Below are 6,000 nucleotides of genomic sequence, written 5' to 3'. Positions count from 1 at the left end.
CAGCATGGTCTGCAGGAGGTAAGTAAGGTCTATGAGCCTGGCGCCTATGGCGCCAGGACTGATGTCTATTATGAGCCTGGTGCCTAAGGCGCCAGGACTGAACCCAGATAGACCCCAGCCGGGGCTGCTGGGGTCTCAATAAATGTCTGGATGCCTGCTCCTGAGGCTGTTGGGCTGGGTCCGGATGCCCGGAGGTAGGCATCATGACAGATTTTGTCAAGTGATCGAGGCCCCGGAGATGGAATGTGTTGTGATGATCGTAGCATAGACAACAGCAGAACAAAACATGCTATAACTGCAACTTGCGCGAAGCAAAATACATAGTCCGAACTGGATGCTTATTCTGTTCAAAAGGTTTTTTGGAAGTTTTTGTCTGCATTGTGAATTTGGGTGTTTAAGAACAGACTAAATCAGTGACTCACCCCCTAAAGTGTGCCCGAAATAAACCTTAAATGAGTTACAATTGTGGAACCCCTGTTTTTTTTTAATTTAAGAAGCCTGAACAAGAAAACCAGTCACTCCAGAAACAAAGAGCCACATGGTGCTAGCCACAGCCCAGGTGCTAGATTTAAAAAGAAAAAAGTAATTTTGACTTTTATTTTTTAGGGGTAACAAGGGAGACCACAGTGGTAGCAAGGGAGACTTCATGGGTTGCAGGTGCGACCCCTGGCTGTGATCCCTGGCGATCCCCAAATGACGTCCCTGGAAGTAGTGCATCATCACGTCCTTCTTGTGTCTTTCCATATACTAATATATCATCATTGTAATTTAGGCATTGCGGGATGTGCTTAATTATTTGATTATTTAATTCTGGAAGATCTCAGCTCCAGAGGACACTCTGAGGCGGAGTCGTTTATAGCAAAAGAGCCCCGGGGTGTAGCTCAAGTTGATGCTAACCTTTATTTAGATCTAATTTGGAGAATATTTTTGCCCCCTGATGTAAGTGCATCAGGTCGGTCATTCTAGGGGGATAGCATCTTTCTTTCTCAATGGCCACGTTTGGTGCCCTCATGTCCACACAGATACAAATACTTCTTTTTTGGGGACTGGGACGATGGGCGAGACCCAGGGTGTGGTTCCTGTTGCGTGTTTGATGGCATCTTGCCTGAGGAGTGCTTGAAATTCGTCTTCCACTGCTTTGAATATTTAGGGGGATCCCTTGGTAATGCTTTGCAACAGGCTTGATGTCTGGATTGATGTGCAGTTTAATCTGTTTTCCTCTGAGCCTTACTAGACCGTTGAATAGTGCCAGAAATATTTTGACTATCATGTCCTTTGGGCTTGTTGTGTACGCCGTCAGGATCTGATACATTATGTGCACCAGGCCCATTTGGATGGCAGATTTAAAACTGAGAATGCTGCCGCCTGGTGCTTCACCCTTTACTACGTATATATATTCAGTCTTGCTGTTTTATCTTTATAGGTGCACATGACTTTGAACATGCCCTTGCATCCTTGTGGTGTGTTTGCTCCATAGGGATAAATGTCAATGTCATCTGGTTTTAATGCTCTCTTGTTTCCTAGTCCTTGATATGATATGATAGTTTATTTATATAGCGCCTTTACACAATGTGTTTCAAAGTGCTTCAAGGCAAGGGAGGGAACAAGGGAAAATACAATGACATTCTTACAGGCCATGAACAGTAAGGATATGAAATTAGCTATCGTACTCTGCCTGACGCCATTTCAGATAGTGCAAGAGCTAAGACATAGATAATCAAGGGAGGGGGAGAGTTGGAAGGAAATGGAAACAGACAGGCGACTGCTGTACTAGGCCTGACAACATTTCTGGTAGTGCCAGAGAAAACAGAAGGTGAGGGAGAGGTGTGCAGAAAGGGAGGTGAGGAACAAAACAAGCGACTATCGTACTAGGCCTGATGACATTTCAGTTAGTGCAGGAGGGGGTGGTGGGGTAAGAAAACAAACAAGAAAGGGGAGGGGGAGGAGGCAGAGGGGTTGCTATCATACTAGGTCCAGGAACAATTCTGATAAAGTAAGTGCATAAAAGAAAGCGAGGAGGGGAGGAGATAGGAAAAGGGAGAAAGAGAGAGGAGGAAAGAACAGAGGGTAAGCAGTCAAAAGAGTGGAGAAGCAAGAGGGGAAAGTGAATACAATTGCAGAAGTCAGTAGTAACACATCATTTTGCAAGCCTTGATACAAGATGAACATGGGAACAGCATGATTCAGGGCCACCATGAGAAAGGGCTATGCACCGTGAATCAATGAAGTCCATAAAAGTCAAATCCAGCATTGGCCACAAGGCGGTGATGGTGACACCAGAATGTATCAGAACAGATTCCTTCAGAAGTAGGCTGGACGGGGATAGGGGGAGCAGGGTAGAAGAATCAAGCAAAACAGGCGACACTTGTGTGCGAGAAGGGGGGGGCACAGTGGAACCTCACTGGGGGACCATTGGGGTGGGGATGGCCTGTGGGGACAGAGGGAGTAAACACATTTTGGTTAATGCTTACCTGCTGGTTGAGCAGGGATTCGGGCCCTAGATCCTCCTGGTCCGAACAGGTCCTAACTGGAATTGCCCTTTTCTCTGTCTGCCCTTCGCTTTGTACGCCCTTCATCTAAGAGTTAAGAGCAGGAAGGAAGAGGCAGGGCTAAGGAGGAGGGCAGGGCTTAGGCTTACAGGGAGCACCTGCTCCCCATCTGCAAAGGAAAAGAGGCTGGAGGGCTCCTTAAGTAGGGAAAAAGAGCGGCAACCAGGAAGGCACCAGGTTGACGGGGTTTGCTAAGTGGGGAAAAAGAGCGGCAACCAAGAAGGCACCAGTTGGGCGGGGCTTGCTAAGTGTGGAAAAAGAGCAGCAACCAGGATGGCACCAGGTGGGCGGGGTTTAGGTCAGGTGACCAAGATCCACTTGCACCTGCTCCCCATCTGCATAGGAAAAGAGGCTGGAGGGCTCCTTAAGTAGGGAAAAAGAACGGCAACCAGGAATGAACCAGGTGGGCGGGGCTTGCTAAGTGGGGGAAAAAGAGCGGCAACCACAAAGGCACCTGGTGGGGCGGGACTTGCACGATTGCGGGGCAGGATATGTGTCCTCATTGACCACATTGACGGTGGCTCCTGTGTCGATTAGGAATTCTCGGGAATTTCAATTCACTTGTAATAACAATGTGGGGCTGTATTCTGTAGCCGTTTTGTTGCGTGTACGTATCCTCATTTGCGGTCACCCCTGGAAGATGATGAGTTGGACTTGTTGCGATGTCTTGGTGAGGCTTCTACATATCTCACCTTATGGCGTGTTGACCTTCTTATTGTGTCTTCCGGAGTGAACATTTGACGGGTGTCATCCCTTCTGTCCTGCTTTTGTCTGGTTCTGTGTGGGGATCTTCTCCATCTGCATGACGAGCAGTTTTGTCTGTTGGCAGGAGATCTCTATTGCCTATGGTGAGAACCTTCCCTCTTTCGACCTGATTCTTTGTGATTGGTGTTCTTCTGAAGATATTTGACGTTGTTGCATACTGATTGGAAATTATTCTCACCCCCATACCTGTCACAAGTGTGACCAACGGCTGGACAGGGGCCCACATGCAGGAAATTATATCAGCAGTTATAGTACTTCCTTTGATCTTTGTTGATTGTCTTTTCAGTCTACCTCATTTGACATAGGGGTGCCGTGGATGCTCCTTGAGTGATTTTAATGTTGCCTAGAGATTCCGTTTGCATTGCGAGCACTTTGTCCGCCCTGACAAGTTGCAAATTTCATCCAGAGAGCTGGACTTTTGTAATAGCTTCTTACAGAATTCGGCTGATTCACAGCCTGCGAGATTCTAGTGCTTCCTCTATTGAGTAGTGTTCGAAATCACAGTATTTGACTCTTTTGCATAATCGCATGACAAAATTGTCCAATGTTTCACCCTTCTCCTGAGTGGATGTGTGGAAAATATGTCGTTTGTAATTAACATTTCTTAGTGTTCTGCCTTGGTAGGGTTACGCTTCAAGTAGGATCTTCACATCCATTTCGAATGGCAGGAAGATCTGCGCAGAGGTGGGCGATGCCCTGGGAACCAATAACTCTTTGATATTGCTGAGTGTTGTCCGCGTATTGGTGTATTCAGATGTCTGTCAGTTAGGAGTGTGTTGAGGTGTTCAATGTATGGACTGAATAAGGCCCTAGAGAGGATAGAGTTCTTGGGCACACCCCAGGTCACTTGGCAGCTTGTCTACTTTAGAGAACTCATTTGGACATCCTGGTGTCTCCTAGATAGGTATGAGGACAGCTGCCTTGCCTGCAAAGTCCATTCTGTGACTAAACCGGGATGGTAGTGTGTCTTGGAAGAATGCGTAGAATGAGATCAAGGAGGACTAATAGGCATGCATCACCTTTATCGATAATTTGCAGGATTTCATTGGTGGCTGTCTCCTTGCGTAGTTTGGGGCGGAAGCTGGATTGATAATCCCTAAAAAGGCAGAGTTGGTGAATTTTGGCAAATAGAGTGGTAATCACCTTTTCAATGATCTTTCTGATAAAAGGGAGTCTACTGATAGGACAGTAGTTTGTCAGATCCTTCAGGACGAGGATGTGTTTTTTCAGGAGGATGAGCTTTATTTGTAGTCTGTTTTAAGTGTGTTCGCTAGGAGAGGTGTTGTCTGTCTTGAGAAGGGAAGTCATGATGTAACTGCTGTCGCAGATTTCACAAAAATCACTCTGAGACGTGGAGACAACAGTTTGTATTGTTTTTCTTTGTGGGTTGAAGGTATATACCCTCGTGCGCACACTCCAGAGTAAATACAACCCACTAGGGAATAAAGCTAAGAGATAGTTTTGCAAGGATAACAAGGTTTTACTCCTATGAAATACAAGTGTCAGAAAAGAACTCTGCTGCCTGAGAGCGCTGTCAAAACTTACACGAGCAGCACATTAAGAAGGCCCAAAGCGTCATCAGTGACATCATCATATACGGTAGAAATCCCCATGGCTGGTTGGTGGAAACATATACATGGGCCTGCTCCATAGGGGATTCCAGGCACTAATTGGCTGGTTCTTCCTCGTCGATCTGGCTCCACGTGGGTCAGCTGGGCTCATCTTCGCGGTGAAGGTCAGGGCATGCATAAACTACAATGTTTCCTAGCTAAACTAAACAACTAAGATAGACTATTCCTTCCTTATTATTCGTTATGGCAGGCACCTGGGCGCCACAGGGAAGGGGTGCCAAGAAGAGGGGAGCATAAAAACAGTCACACTGACGCCTTCATTCAGGGCTTCATTGATACTGCAGTTCCAGAACCCAAGGTCTCCCCCCTGGGTTTTGATGTATGATTTACCCTTCCTGGTACCTCATGTTACAGGAGACACCTGTTGCTGATGGAGAGATATAACGCTGTGTGAGCTTTACATCTGTGGTGGGCACCTTAGGAAGGTCAGGGCCTGGGGGCCGGATACTTATCACTATGTAACAAGGTAGGGGGTTGTTTTGATGAAGTGTGGCTGGTTCTGGCCTGGCTGGGTGAGGGTCAGGGGCCCAATGGCAGTTTAGTGGAGATGAATGGACATCACGATGGAGCCTGGTACTGTCTCACGCTCTTCGCATGAGACATTCTTGGAATCGATAGTAGACATTTGCAACACTGATAGGACAGGAGGGAAATGGACTTCCGTAGGAACAGGGCTTATGCGGAGCAGGCTTGGTGTGCCGATGTCGGGCTGTGCATCACTAAGTGAACTCGGGATGCGCCCATCCAAGCTATTAACATGTCTTGTCTCGGCCTAATACAAAATGGAGTCACGTAACGGGCTTGGCTAGCGCTATTTGCCTACTTCTATGTGTTACAGGGCTTTATATTTTCCCTGTGGGTGGGGACTATTCCCCCCTTGTAGGGTATATCGCTTTGTATGTGGTCCGCCTAACTTGGAAGCGCCTAAGGGGATGGGATAGGATCATTTCCATCCCAACATTTCCCCCTTTCGTTACTTCTAAAGTAACAAATTCACCCCCTCCATTTCTTCGTTCATTTGCTCGTCTTTCTGCTTCTTCCCATGCTGGGGCAAG

Source organism: Ambystoma mexicanum, chromosome 2p (assembly GCF_040938575.1).
Source record: "Ambystoma mexicanum isolate Mex_15411 chromosome 2p, UKY_AmexF1_1, whole genome shotgun sequence".
Lineage (NCBI taxonomy): Eukaryota > Metazoa > Chordata > Amphibia > Caudata > Ambystomatidae > Ambystoma > Ambystoma mexicanum.
This window is presented reverse-complemented; position numbering follows the sequence as displayed.